A 16,482-nucleotide genomic window follows, 5' to 3' on the forward strand; every position below is an offset into this window, starting at 1 on the left:
ATTCAGTTGATTTAAGTAGTGGAACCTTTTTCATCTTATTTTCATTTTAATGTTATAACATTTTAAAATGAAGTTCTTATATAGAATTTTTTCAGCTATTGGGAATGGCATTCTGCAGACATTAAATTTGGCAAATTAAATCTCATATCAGCTATGAGATATATTCCTCCATTATTTGTTCCGTTATTTTGGTTGAATTTTTATATTAGTATTCTAAGACATTGATCTTTCTCATTTGGTTTATATCTCTAAAGCCTGTAATTTACCTTCTAAGCAAATTCCTCAACTATTTTCTGCAGCTCAAATGATATTTTCACAATGAGAGAAGTAAATAGAACTCAAATAAGAGTATGATCATAAAAGCAGAATATAATTAGTAAGTCTGAGAGTAACTTTGAAATTTGAACTGTATTCCAATAATTTAAAACTTCAGATAAAATACTTAAATTAAATATTGAGACATTAGCACATGAAATAGAAAATTAATATATTTAACCTTAACATGGAATGTAAACATCTATGTGTATTTTCTACTACACAAGAAAAGAAAAATAAGAAGATTGGGGCATTTGGTTAAACAGCAAGTGCTGTAGGACAGACTGAATTTTCATGCAATGCCATATATTGAATTGAAACACACCCCCCCACACATATATGAAGAAATATTAGAAATTAGCATAAAATTACAAACACTTCAGGGATGAAGAATGGAAAGAAACTGGTTCAAAAGAAGTAGGGGGGCCTCGAGAATTGGCTCAATTTGTATGTACTTGTTATTCTTCCAAAAGAATCAGCTTTGTTTCCTAGAACCTATATCAAGTGGGTTTTAACTATCTTAACTTTAGTTGCAGGGAATTTATTATCATGTAAGCAGATGACACAGAAACAGTCATGCAGGCACACATACACATAAAAATAAATGCATCTTAACAAAATATAAAAATTAAACAAACAAACAAAAAACCCCAAGAAAATCGTCTTTAGAGACATTCATTGTAGATAAGGCTGCTGTGTCACATGTACATCAGTAGGTGGCAGAGAGGAGAGAGGCTATGTTTATGCTAGGTGACCCTTTGAATGACTAGTAACTTAACACTCCCTGAAAAAAGAGAGTATGAAATAATTGCCAGTCAGTCACCATTCTGGCCTTTACAGGTTTCCAGGGAAGGGAACAGACAGATACTAGAAAAAACCCCGCCCTGAACAGCATGTTCAATGCAGGTCTGGAGGTGTGGCAGGTGATCCCAACCTAATGCCATACTGCCCAATCATGGGACAGCACTCCTGAGACCACTCCCAAGTTGACTCCAGACATTAAGATACCCCCAGTGCCACTAAAAGGATTAAATACGTGGTGGGTAAGTGAAAGAGAAAGAAAAACAGAAGGATGTGGACATAACAAAGAGAAGCAAAACTGTAGAATCCAGTGCAGTGAGAAAGAGCCTGATGTGAGTAGTAGAGTCCTGACCTCTGCTGCCACCAGGGACCACATCTGGGTTTGTGGCTCTGCACTAACAGACTTCTGTTACCACCAAAGGACATGTGGACCTCCTTGGTCTGGTCTGGCATACTACAAACATGTTGACATCTGAGGGCTGTGCAGAACTGGCCACATCCCCTTGCCTGGGCATCATAGTATAGATGGGTCTGGAGATATGAGAGCAGGAGGGGTGACCTTGCCACTAGCCAGATGCATTGTACAGGCAAGAAGGCCACTGTAGAGGGTTGCTGGTAAGCAGGCCCAACAGTATGTGCATGAGAAAGGGGACTCTGCAACTTCTCTACCATGAAGTAGTATGGGTGAGAGAGAGAGATACCATCCTTCCCCTTTTCTCTCTGTGGCAAAGATCACCTGTGGCAGGTGGGTGATCTGGTCCTTGGGTCATAATAGCAGAACTCTTTCTACCCCTTACCTACTCCAGCTCTTGGAAGAGTAGTCCCTATAGCTCCCCTTAAGCAGAAAGTAGAGCTGACCCTGGTGGCAGGGATGTAGGTGTGCTGGCCCAAAGGAGTGATCATGGGAGATCTGGCCCCACAGCTTGTCTGCAGACAGTAACATGGCCATGAGAGAGATACCCCCATGTTGTACCTTGACAGCTACAGCAGGAAGGAAAGCTGGCCCTAAGGTCACCAGAGCAGGAGAACTGGCTCTGTCCCTCACCGGCTCTAACACTTGGGAGAGCTGACGCTGCACCATTCTTGGGAAGCAGGGCACTTGTTGAGGGTTTGTGGGTAAGCCAGGCCCTAGGGCATGAGAGTGGGATAGTCAGCCAGCTGACTATGTCTGATACCTCTCATGTCCTGATACAGGCTTTGAATTGGCCCACCCCCAGAGTACATAAAGGGGCCAGTCTTACAGAACCAAAAATACAGGATCTCCATGATACTGAGCAACAACAGAATATCTGAGAGGTGTCACAGTGAAGTTCCAGCATTGACAGAGTATGAGAAGCCAAAGGGCTCATACTAGACTAATGAGTCATTGAAATGAACACTTGCAAGCAGATGTGTAGAAAAAAGCATATACTGTGAGGCACAGTGTAACACACTATAGCTTCCACAATGAGATTTTTTTTTCTGTTTGGGTGGGGGCAGTTACCAGGGTGGAGGATGGATGTGAAGAGATGAGGAGACAGTAGGGATTGGGATGCATAATGGGCAATTGACAAAGAATGTAATAAAAAGTTAAAAAACAAACAATAAAAATAAAATGCATTCAATAAAAATATAATAGGTATATTGTCATAATCATTTCAGTGGCTGTGGAAATGAACATGTTATACAAAACCCACTATGCATATCATGAAGAAATAAATGAAAAATACAGAATTATCTTACCCTCTTATTGGTGCTGCTACATTATTTGATTATTTGCTTGTTTGATTTCTGAACAGAATTTTGTGTTCTGCTACGTCAAAAAGGCTTGCTTTAAACTCATAGTTGTCCACTTGCCTCAGCCTCTTGAGAGCTGGGATTACAGAGGCCAACTACCACACTCCGATTACAGTTGTGGTGTGAATATAAAATATCTTGCTGGCATTTACTTTCAGGACTTGATGCTCAGCTGGCAGGTCTATTTTAGGAACTTCCAAATATGTTAGGGTGCAGTCACCATACAGGAAATCTGAGAAGATGAGTCACTCTGAATGTGTTCTTAGGTTAGTAGGTTATTGTTGCTGCCTCCAGTTTGTGTTGCTCTTTTTGAACATTATAGCATCCATTATTTTGCTCTAAATTGCCCTTCTGTCATCAAATTCTCTCTCAGCATGGGCCAAAAATGGTGAAGTATACATTGAAACCATTGGTACCACGAGCCAAAATTAATTCTTCCTTTCATATATTGCTTGCTAAGGCATTTGTTATGCTGACAAAAGCTCTTATTTAAAAAAATGGAACTAGAAAACACTTTTTTATTGGATTTTTTAATTAACATTTCAAATGTTATTTCCTTCCCAGTTTCCAGGACATAAACCCCCTATCCCATCCCCCTCCTCTTCTTCTATAAGGGTGATCCCTTCTTCATCCACCCCCCTTACCACCCCCTGACATTCCCCTACACTGGGGGAGTGGGTCCAGCCTTGGCAGGAACACGGTCTTCTCCTTTCATTGGTGCTCAACAAGGCCATCCTCTGCTACGTATGCAGCTGGAGCCACGGGTCAGTCCAGTCTTTGGGTTACTTGTTTAGTCCCTGGGAGCTCTGGTTGGTTGACATTGTTGTTCTTAAGGGGTTTCAAGCCCCTACAACTCTTTCAAACCTTTCTCTAATTCCTCCAACGGGGATCCCATTCTCAGTTCAATGGTTTGCTGCTAACATTCACCTCAGTATTTGACATGCTCTGGTTGTGCCTCTCAAGAGATATCTATATCTGGGTCCTGTCAGCAAGAACTTCTTAGTTTCTTCAATTTTATGTAATTTTGGTGATATATATATATATATATATATATATATATATATATATGTATGTATGTATATCATGTGGGGGCAGGCCCTGAATGGCCATTCCTAGAAAATACTTTTAATGTCTTAACATTATTTTAAGCATAATACCTACATGAGAAAAACTACATAAAAGTATCTTCTTATGTACATTATAAACAGTAATTTTAACTTCTGCAAAGTTTCTTGGAAGGAAAGACAAAAACAAATACTTTTTCTTTACCTATTAACTTAGAAATTTAATTGAGAAATATTGAAATGTTCTCTAAGATTTCTATGAGTATATTCAGCACAATGTATTTTATTTTTCTTTTCTTTTAGTGGATATTTTCTCCACTTACATTTCACATTTATGCCCTTTCCTGGTTTCCCCTCAAGAAACACTCCCATCTCTTTTTTTTTTTTTTTTATTAACTTGAGTATTTCTTATATACATTTCGAGTGTTATTCCCTTTCCTGGTTTCCGGGCAAATATCCCCCTCCCCCCTCCCCTCCCCTTCCTTATGGGTGTTCCCCTCCCAACCCTCCCCCCATTGCCGCCCTCCCCCCATAGACTAGTTCACGGGGGGTTCAGTCTTAGCAGGACCCAGGGCTTCCCCTTCCACTGGTGCTCTTACTAGGATATTCATTGCTACCTATAGGGTCAGAGTCCAGGGTCAGTCCATGTATAGTCTTTAGGTAGTGGCTTAGTCCCTGGAAGCTCTGGTTGCTTGGCATTGTTGTACTTTTGGGGTCTCGAGCCACTTCATGCTCTTCCAGTTCATTCTCTGATTCCTTCAATAGAGGACCTATTCTCAGTTCAGTGGTTTGCTGCTGGCATTCGCCTCTGTATTTGCTGTATTCTGGCTGGGTCTCTCAGGAGCGATCTACATCCAGCTCCTGTTGGTCTGCACTTCTTTGCTTCATCCATCTTGTCTAATTGGGTGGCTGTATATGTATGGGCCACATGTGGGGCAGGCTCTGAATGGGTGTTCCTTAAGTCTCTGTTTTAATCTTTGCCTCTCCCTTCCCTGCCAAGGGTATTCTTTTTCCTCATTTAAAGAAGGAGTGAAGCATTCACATTTTGATCATCCGTCTTGAGTTTCGTTTGTTCTAGGGATCTAGGGTAATTCAAGCATTTGGGCTAATAGCCACTTATCAATGAGTGCATACCATGTATGTCTTTCTGTGATTGGGTTAGCTCACTCAGGATGATATTTTCCAGTTCCAACCATTTGCCTACGAATTTCATAAACTCGTTGTTTTTGATAGCTGAGTAATATTCCATTGTGTAGATGTACCACATTTTCTGTATCCATTCCTCTGTTGAAGGGCATCTGGGTTTTTTCCAGTTTCTGGCTATTATAAATAAGGCTGCGATGAACATAGTGGAGCACGTGTCTCTTTTATATGTTGAGGCATCTTTTGGGTATATGCCCAAGAGAGGTATAGCTGGATCCTCAGGCAGTTCAATGTCGAATTTTCTGAGGAACCTCCAGACTGATTTCCAGAATGGTTTTACCAGTCTGCAATCCCACCAACAATGGAGGAGTGTTCCTCTTTCTCCACATCCTCGCCAGCATCTGCTGTCACCTGAGTTTTTGATCTTAGCCAATCGCACTGGTGTGAGGTGAAATCTCAGGGTTGTTTTGATTTGCATTTCCCTTATGACTAAAGATGTTGAACATTTCTTTAGGTGTTTCTCAGCCATTCGGCATTCCTCAGCTGTGAATTCTTTGTTTAGCTCTGAACACCATTTTTTAATAGGGTTATTTGTTTCCCTGCGGTCTAACTTCTTGAGTTCTTTGTATATTTTGGATATAAGGCCTCTATCTGTTGTAGGTTTGGTAAAGATCTTTTCCCAATCTGTTGGTTGCCGTTTTGTCCTAACCACAGTGTCCTTTGCCTTACAGAAGCTTTGCAGTTTTATGAGATCCCATTTGTCGATTCTTGATCTTAGAGCATAAGCCATTGGTGTTTTGTTCAGGAAATTTTTTCCAGTGCCCATGTGTTCCAGATGTTTCCCTAGTTTTTCTTCTATTAGTTTGAGTGTGTCTGGTTTGATGTGGAGGTCCTTGATCCACTTGGACTTAAGCTTTGTACAGGGTGATAAGCATGGATCGATCTGCATTCTTCTACATGTTGCTCTCCAGTTGAACCAGCACCATTTGCTGAAAATGCTATCTTTTTTCATTGGATGGTTTTGGCTCCTTTGTCAAAAATCAAGTGACCATAGGTGTGTGGGTTCATTTCTGGGTCTTCAATTCTATTCCATTGGTCTATCTGTCTGTCTCTGTACCAATACCATGCAGTTTTTATCACTATTGCTCTGTAATACTGCTTGAGTTCAGGGATAGTGATTCCCCCTGAAGTCCTTTTATTGTTGAGGATAGCTTTAGCTATCCTGGGTTTTTTGTTATTCCAGATGAATTTGCAAATTGTTCTGTCTAACTCTTTGAAGAATTGGATTGGTATTTTGATGGGGATTGCATTGAATCTGTAGATTGCTTTTGGTAAAATGGCCATTTTTACTATATTAATCCTGCCAATCCATGAGCATGGGAGATCTTTCCATCTTCTGAGGTCTTCTTCAATTTCTTTCCTCAGTGTCTTGAAGTTCTTATTGTACAGATCTTTTACTTGCTTGGTTAAAGTCACACCGAGGTACTTTATATTATTTGGGTCTATTATGAAGGGTGTCGTTTCCCTAATTTCTTTCTCGGCTTGTTTCTCTTTTGTATAGAGGAAGGCAACTGATTTATTTGAGTTAATTTTATACCCAGCCACTTTGCTGAAGTTGTTTATCAGCTTTAGTAGTTCTCTGGTGGAACTTTTGGGATCACTTAAATATACTATCATGTCATCTGCAAATAGTGATATTTTGACCTCTTCTTTTCCGATCTGTATCCCTTTGATGAAACACTCCCATCTCATCCCCCCACCTATTGCCTCCATGAGGGTGCTCCCCCACCTACTCACCTACTCCTACCACCCCTTTCTGGCATTCCCCTACATTAGGGCATGGATTCTTCACAAGACCAAAGGCCTCTCCTCCCACTGATGCACAACAAGGCACATCCTCTGCTCCATATGTGGTAGGAGTCATGGGTCCCACTGTGTGTAAACTGTGGTTGGTGGTTTAGTCCCTGGAAGCTATGGGGTTCTGCTTTTTTGATAATGTTTTTCTTCCTATGGGGGTGCAACCCCCCTCAGTTACTTCAGTCCTTTCTCTAACTCCTCCATTGAGGACCTGGACTCAGTCCAATGGTTGGCTAACAGCATCCTCATCTGTTTCAGTAAGGCTCTGACAAAGCCTCTCAGGAGACAGCTATATCTGGCTCCTGTTAGCATGCACCTCTTGGCATCCAATAGTGACTGGGTTTGGAGACTGAGTGTGGGATACATGTGTGGTAGTCACTGGATAACCTTTCCTTTATACTCTGCTCTACACTTTGTCGCCATATTTCCTCCTATGAGTATTTTATTCCCCCTTCTGAAAAGTACTGAAGCATCTACACTTTTATCTGACTTTTTCTTGAGCTTCATGTGATATGTAAATTATATTTTGTATATTCCAAGCTATTGGGCTTAATATTCACTTATCAGTAAGTATATATCATGTGTGTTCTTTTGTGATTTGGTTACCTCATTCAGGATGAAATTTTCTAGATCCATCCATTTGCCTAAGAATTTCATGAAGTCATTGATTTAATAGCTGAGTAGTATACAATTGTGAATATGTACCACATTTTCTGTATCTATTCCTGTTGAAGGACATCTTGTTCCTTTCCAGGTTCTGCCTATTATAAATAAGGATGCTATGAATATAGTGGAGCATGAGTCCTTGTTATATGTTGGAGCATCTTTTGGGTATATGTCCAGGAGTGGTATAGCTTGGACCTCAGGTAATATAATATCCAATTTTCTGATGAGCCTCCAGATTTATTTTCAGACAGGTTGTACCAGCTTGCAATCCCACCAACAATGGAGGAATGTTCGTATTTCTCCACATCATTACCAGCATTTGCTGTCATCTGAGTTTTTTATCTTAGTCATTCTGACTGGTGTGAGGTAGAATCTCAAGTATGTTTTGATTTGCATTTCCCTGATGACTAAGGATGCTGAACATTTCTTTAGGTACTTCTCAGCTGTTTGATATTCCTCAGTTGAGAATTGTTTATCTCTGTACCCATTTTAATAGGTCTGCAATCTAACTTCCTGAGTTCCACATATATATATATATATATATATATATATATATATATATATATATATGTGTGTGTGTGTGTGTGTGTGTGTGTGTGTGTGTGTGTGTGTGTGTGTTATATATATTATATATATATGAATATGATATTAGCTCTCTATTGGGTGTACGATTGGTAAAACTCTTTTCCCAATACATTTGTTGCCATTTTGTCCTATTGATCATGTCCTTTGCCTTACAAAAGCTTTGCAATTTTATGAGGTCCTATTTGTTGAATCTTGGTCTTAGAGCATAAGTCATTGGTGTTCTCTTCAGGAAAATTTTCCCTGTACCCATGTGTACAAGGCACTTCCCCACTTTCTCTTCTACTATTTTCAGTGTATCTTGTTTGATGTGGAGGTCCTTGATCCACTTGGACTTGAGCTTTGTACAAGGTGATATGAATGGATCGATCTGCATTCTTCTACATGCTGACTAGCAGTTGAACTAGCACCATTTGCTGAAAATGCTGTCTTTTCCAGTGGATGGTTTTAGCGCCTTTGTCAAAGAGCAAGTGATCACGGATGTATTGGTGATTTTCTGGGTCTTCAATTCTATTCCACTGATCTACCTGCCTGTCTCTGTACCAATATCATACAGTATTTATCACTATTGCTCTGTAATAATGCTTGAGGTTTTGGATGGTGATTTGCCCAGAAGTTCTTTCATTGTTATCAATTATTATTTTTTCTCTATTCTGGGGTTTTGCTTTTTCATATGAATTTGAGAATTATTTTTTCTATGTCTTTGGATAATGCTGTTATGATTTTGGTGGGAAATGTTTTGAATCTGTTGATCACTGGAATATAGATGAAGACCCAGAAATAAAAGCACACAGTTATGGACACTTGGTCTTTGACACAGAAGACAAAAATATGCAATGGAAAAATTAAAACATCTTCAATGAATGGTGCTTGATTAAAGGGCAGTCTACATATAGAAAAATAGAAATAGATCCATATTTGACACCTCACACAAAGCTCAAGTCCAACTGATTCAAGGACCTCAACTTGGAACCAGTTATACTGAATCTAATAGAAGAGAAAGTGGGAAGGAACCTGGAGCTCATTAGCACAGGGGTAAATTTCCTAAACTAAACTCCAATGTCTCAGGCTCCAAAGAGGCAGAAGGAACACCCATTTAGAGCCTGTTCTACATGTGGCCCACACATATACAGCCTCCAAACTATTTTTCTTTTAAATTTATTTAATACTTAATAATAATTCTTTGGTTTCAGGGCAAACATCCCCCTCCCCCCTCCCCTTCCTTATGGGTGTTCCCCTCCCAACCCTCCCCCCATTGCCGCCCTCCCCCCAACAGTCTAGTTCACTGGGGGTTCAGTCTTAGCAGGACCCAGGGCTTCCCCTTCCACTGGTGCTCTTACTAGGATATTCATTGCTACCTATGAGGTTGGAGCCCAGGGTCAGTCCATGTATAGTCTTTAGGTAGTGGCTTAGTCCCTGGAAGCTCTGGTTGCTTGGCATTGTTGTACATATGGGGTCTCGAGCCCCTTCAAACTATTTAAGATGGATGAAGCAAAGAAGTGCAGGATGACAGGAACCGGATGTAGATCTCTCCTGAGAGACAGCCAGAATACAGCAAATACATAGGCGAATGCCAGCAGCAAACCACTGAACAGAGAACAGGACCCCAGTTGAAGGAATCAGAGAAAGGACTGAAAGAGCTTGAAGGGGCTTGAGACCCCATATGAACAACAATGCCAGCCAACCAGAGCTCCCAGGGACTAAGCCACTACCCAAAGACTATACATGGACTGAACTTGGGCTCCAACCTCATAGGTAGCAATGAATAACCTAGTAAGAGTACCAGTGGAAGGGAAAGCCCTTGGTCCTGCCAAGATTCAACTCCCAGTGAATGGGATTGTTGGGGGGAGGATGGTAATGGGGGGATGGGGAGGGGAACACCCACATAGAAGGAGATGGGGAGGGGGAAGGGATTAGGGGGATGTTGGCCTGGAAACCTGGAAAGGGAATAACAATTGAAATGTAAATAAGAAATACCCGAGTTAATAAAGATGGAAAAAAATAATGAAACTTAAAAAAAAGGAATTGATAAATGGGACCTCATGAAACTGGAAAGTTTCTAAGGCAAAAGACATAGTTGATAAGGCAAATCATCAACCTACGATTGGCAAAAAATTTCTTCACTAACTGCACATCTGATAGACAACACATATCCAAAATATATACATAACTCAAGGAATAAACCACCAAGAAACCAAACGACCCAATGAAAAAAATGGGATATGGAACTAAACAGAAAATTCACAACAGAGGAATCTCAAACAGCTGACAAGCACTTAAAAAAAATTGTTAAAGTCTTTAGACATCAAGAAATGCAAATCAAAATGAACCTTAGATTCCACCTTATACCAATCAGAATGGCTAAGATCAAAAACTCAGGTGACAACACATGAAGGGGCAGATGTGCTGGTGTGATTGCAAACTATTACAAATACTCTGTAAATCAATTTGGAGGTTCCTCATAAAATTTGAAATAGATCTACCTGAAGACCCAGCTATACCACTCTTGGGCATATACCCAAAAGATACCCCATCATGCCACAGAGGCATGTGTTTTACTATGTTTATAGCAGCCTTTTTGTGTAACCAGATGTTATGAACAACACAGATGTCCCACAACAGAAGAATTGATACAAAATATGTGGCTCATCTATGCAATGTAATATTACTCAATTATTAAGAATGAGGACATCATGAGTTTTGCAGGCAAATGGAAGGAACTAGATATTATAATCTGAGTGGGGTAACAAACCCAAAAGGTAGATATTAGCCAAAAATTACAGAATATCCAGGATACAATCCACAGAACTCATGAAGTTTCACAAGCCGAATGGCCCAAGTGAGGATGCCTTAGTCTCACTTGGAAGGGAGAAGAAAGCAATCGTAGAAGGGGGAGAGAAATACTCTGGGATGTGTGAGACTCTTAAGACTTTAAGGGAGGAACCTTCGATGAAATGCCCTACGATGGAGAGAGTGAATTTGTAGAGTCTACCTCCAGGAGAAAGACAGGGACTCAAGAGATGGGGTTGCTATCCCACAGTCAAATATTCTGACCCAGATTTGTTGCTGTCAGAACTGCAGGGACAAAAATGGAGAAGAGCCTGAAGGAAAGGAGGTCCAATGACTGGCCCAAATTGGGATCCATCACAAAGAGAGGCTCCAGTGCCTGACACTATTACTAATGCTATGGTGTGCTTACAAACAGGGGCCTATTATGACTGCCCTCTAAGAGGCCCAATAAGCAACTGAGAGAGTCAGATGCATGCATATATATATATATATATGATCTCCAACCAAGCTGGTGATCCCTGTGGTTGAATTAAGGGAAAGCTGGAAGAAGCTAAGAGGAGGAAGAGGAGGGTGACTTTGTAGGATGACCAGCAGTCTCAATTAATAATATTAAAAAATACCACAATGACTTCATGAAATTCTCAGGCAAACAAATAGACCTAGAACATATCTTCCTGAGTGAGATAGCCCAGTCACAAAGACCACACACTGATAAGGGTATATTAGTAAAAAAAAAAAAAAAACCCTCTGAATACCTAAAATGCAAGTCACAGATCTTATGAAGCTCAAGAATTAGGAAAACCAAGGTGTTGAAGCTTCAGTCCTACTTAGTAGGGGGAACACAATAATTAAAGTAGATAGAGGGCAAGACCTGGGCAGGAGAGGGGAAAGGGAGGACAGAGGGAGCAGGATCAGGTGTGGAAAGAGAATGAGGAGTACAGAGAGACAGGAAATTGAACAGAGGTGTATAGCAGTGGGGGGGTGGGGAACTGAGAGTTAGCCAATGGAAAGTCCTAGATGCTAGGGAAGCAAGAAATTCCCAGGACCCAACAGGGATGACATTAGCCAAAATACCCAAGAATGGTGAGATAGAACCTGTAGAGACCATATCCACAGCCCCTGTTGATGGATGGAGCCACCCACCCATCTCAAAAATTTTAACCTCTAAAGAAAATATGCGGACAAAGTGTGGAGCAGAGACTGAAGGAAAGGCCATTCAGAGACTGCCCCATCTGGGGATCCAGGCCATATACAGCCCTCAAACGCAGACAATATTGCCGATGCCAAGAAATGCTTTGTTGACAGGAGCCTGTTATAGCTGTCTACTGAGAGACTCTGCCAGAACCTAACAAATGCAGATTCTGATGCTCACAGCCAGCAATTGGACTGAGCATAGGAACCCCAATGGGGGAGTTAGAGAAGGGACTGAAAAAGCTGAAGGGGTATGCAACCCCATAGGAAAAACAGAAATATTTAAAATCAGACCCTCCAGAAATCCCAGGCAGTAAACCACCAAAGAGTACACATGGAGCAAACCATGGGTCCAGCATATGTAGCAGAGGATGGCCTTGTTGGATGGCTATCAATGAGACAAGAGGCCCTTGGTCCTTGGAAAGCTTGATGCCCTAATGTAGGGGAATGCCAGGAAGGGGAGGTGGGAGTGGGTGGGGGAGCACCCTCATAGAAGTAAGAGGGAGAGTGGATGAAATATGGGGTTTGAGGAAGGGAAACTAGAAAGGTGGATAATATTTTAAATGTAAATACATGAGCTCTCTGCTCCCAGACCCGGTGAGAGAGAGACCCAACCGCCTGGTCAGGTGGGCACTCCTGAGGCTGCAGAGCGGAAGAGACCACCAACACTGCTCACCCCTGCCCACATCCCTGGCCCAAGAGGAAACTGTATAAGGCCTCTGGGCTCCCGTGGGGGAGGGCCCAGGAGCGGCAGGACCCCTGCACCTGAGACACTGCCGGAACCTGAAAGAAACAGACCGGATAAACAGTTCTCTGCACCCAAATCCCGTGGGAGGGAGAGCTAAACCTTCAGAGAGGCAGACAGGCCTGGGAAACCAGAAGAGACTGCTCCCTGCACACACATCTCGGACGCCAGAGGAAAAAGCCAAAGACCATCTGGAACCCTGATGCACTGAAGCTCCAGGAAGGGGCGGCACAGGTCTTCCTGGTTGCTGCCGCTGCAGAGAGGCCCTGGACAGCACCCCACGAGCAAACCTGAGCCTCGGGACCACAGGTAAGACCAAATTTTCTGCTGCAAGAAAGCTGCCTGGTGAGCTTGGGACACACGGAAGCAGAATTTCTCTAGAACCGGGCACGTTCTGTGTTTACCGGAAGTCCCACACCCGCGGATCCCGGCCCGCAGCAGCTCTCTGCTCCCAGACCCGGTGAGAGAGAGACCCAACCGCCTGCTCAGGTGGGCACTCCTGAGGCTGCATGGCGGAAGAGACCACCAACACTGCTCACCCCTGCCCACATCCCTGGCCCAAGAGGAAACTGTATAAGGCCTCTGGGCTCCCGTGGGGGAGGGCCCAGGAGCGGCAGGACCCCTGCCAGAGACACCGCCGGACCCTGAAGGAAACAGACCGGATAAACAGTTCTCTGCACCCAAATCCCGTGGGAGGGAGAGCTAAACCTTCAGAGAGGCAGACAGGCCTGGGAAACCAGAAGAGACTGCTCCCTGCACACACATCTCGGACGCCAGAGGAAAAAGCCAAAGACCATCTGGAACCCTGGTGCACTGAAGCTCCCGGAAGGGGCGGCACAAGTCTTCCTGGTTGCTGCCGCTGCAGAGAGCCCCTGGACAGCACCCCACGAGCAAACCTGAGCCTCGGGACCACAGGTAAGACCAAATTTTCTGCTGCAAGAAAGCTGCCTGGTGAACTCAAGACACAGGCCCACAGGAACAGCTGAAGACCTGTAGAGAGGAAAAACTACACGCCCGAAAGCAGAACACTCTGTCCCCATAACTGACTGAAAGAGAGGAAAACAGGTATACAGCACTCCTGACACACAGGCTTATAGGACAGTCTAGCCACTGTCAGAAATAGCAGAACAAAGTAACACTAGAGATAATCTGATGGCGAGAGGCAAGCGCAGGAACACAAGCAACAGAAACCAAGACTACATGGCACCATCGGAGCCCAATTCTCCCACCAAAACAAGCATGGAATATCCAAACACACCAGAAAAGCAAGATCTAGTTTCAAAATCATATTTGATCATGATGCTGGAGGACTTCAGGAAAGACCTGAACACACTTAGGGAAGCACAGGAAAACATTAATAAACAAGTAGAAGCCTACAGAGAGGAATCGCAAAAATCCCTGAAAGAATTCCAGGAAAACACAATCAAACAGTTGAAGGAATTAAAAATGGAAATAGAAGCAATCAAGAAAGAACACATGGAAACAACCCTGGATATAGAAAACCAAAAGAAGACACAAGGAGCTGTAGATACATGCTTCACCAACAGAATACAAGAGATGGAAGAGAGAATCTCAGGAGCAGAAGATTCCATAGAAATCATTGACTCAACTGTCAAAGATAATGTAAAGCGCAAAAAGCTACCGGTCCAAAACATACAGGAAATCCAGGACTCAATGAGAAGATCAAACCTAAGGATAATAGGTATAGAAGAGAGTGAAGACTCCCAGCTCAAAGGACCAGTAAATATCTTCAACAAAATCATAGAAGAAAACTTCCCTAACCTAAAAAAAGAGATACCCATAGACATACAGGAAGCCTACAGAACTCCAAATAGATTGGACCAGAAAAGAAACACCTCCCGTCACATAATTGTCAAAACACCAAACGCACAAAATAAAGAAAGAATATTAAAAACAGTAAGGGAAAAAGGTCAAGTAACATATAAAGGGAGACCTATCAGAATCACACCAGACTTCTCGCCAGAAACTATGAAGGCCAGAAGATCCTGGACTGATGTTATACAGACCCTAAGAGAACACAAATGCCAGCCCAGATTACTGTATCCAGCAAAACTCTCAATTAACTTTGATGGAGAAACCAAGATATTCCATGACAAAACCAAATTTACACAATATCTTTCTACAAATCCAGCACTACAAAGGATAATAAATGGTAAAGCCCAACATAAGGAGGCAAGCTATACCCTAGAAGAAGCAAGAAACTAATCGTCTTGGCAACAAAACAAAGAGAATGAAAGCACACAAACATAACCTCACATCAAATATGAATATAACGGGAAGCAATAATCACTATTCCTTAATATCTCTCAATATCAATGGCCTCAACTCCCCAATAAAAAGACATAGATTAACAAACTGGATACGCAACGAGGACCCTGCATTCTGCTGCCTACAGGAAACACACCTCAGAGACAAAGACAGACACTACCTCAGAGTGAAAGGCTGGAAAACAACTTTCCAAGCAAATGGTCAGAAGAAGCAAGCTGGAGTAGCCATTCTAATATCAAATAAAATCAATTTTCAACTAAAAGTCATCAAAAAAGATAAGGAAGGACACTTCATATTCATCAAAGGAAAAATCAACCAAGATGAACTCTCAATCCTAAATATCTATGCCCCAAATACAAGGGCACCTACATATGTAAAAGAAACCTTACTAAAGCTCAAAACACACATTGCACCTCACACAATAATAGTGGGAGATTTCAACACCCCACTCTCATCAATGGACAGATCATGGAAACAGAAATTAAACAGTGATGTAGACAGACTAAGAGAAGTCATGAGCCAAATGGACTTAACGGATATTTATAGAACATTCTATCCTAAAGCAAAAGGATATACCTTCTTCTCAGCTCCTCATGGTACTTTCTCCAAAATTGACCATATAATTGGTCAAAAAACGGGCCTCAACAGGTACAGAAAGATAGAAATAATCCCATGCGTGCTATCGGACCACCACGGCCTAAAACTGGTCTTCAATAACAATAAGGGAAGAATGCCCACATATACGTGGAAATTGAACAATGCTCTACTCAATGATAACCTGGTCAAGGAAGAAATAAAGAAAGAAATTAAAAACTTTTTAGAATTTAATGAAAATGAAGATACAACATACCCAAACTTATGGGACACAATGAAAGCTGTGCTAAGAGGAAAACTCATAGCGCTGAGTGCCTGCAGAAAGAAACAGGAAAGAGCATATGTCAGCAGCTTGACAGCACACCTAAAAGCTCTAGAACAAAAAGAAGCAAATACACCCAGGAGGAGTAGAAGGCAGGAAATAATCAAACTCAGAGCTAAAATCAACCAAGTAGAAACAAAAAGGACCATAGAAAGAATCAACAGAACCAAAAGTTGGTTCTTTGAGAAAATCAACAAGATAGATAAACCCTTAGCCAGACTAACGAGAGGACACAGAGAGTGTGTCCAAATTAACAAAATCAGAAATGAAAAGGGAGACATAACTACAGATTCGGAGGAAATTCAAAAAATCATCAGATCTTACTATAAAAACCTATATTCAACAAA

General features: G+C 41.9%; 1 pseudogene; it reads left to right on the forward strand.

The window, feature by feature from the left end:
• Nucleotides 1-973: 973 nt before the first annotated feature.
• On the forward strand, nucleotides 974-1,097 carry LOC120099505 (small nucleolar RNA SNORA17; annotated as a pseudogene).
• The last annotated feature ends 15,385 nt before the right edge of the window (nucleotides 1,098-16,482 follow it).

The sequence above is a fragment of the Rattus norvegicus genome, chromosome X, assembly GCF_036323735.1.
Source record: "Rattus norvegicus strain BN/NHsdMcwi chromosome X, GRCr8, whole genome shotgun sequence".
NCBI lineage: Eukaryota > Metazoa > Chordata > Mammalia > Rodentia > Muridae > Rattus > Rattus norvegicus.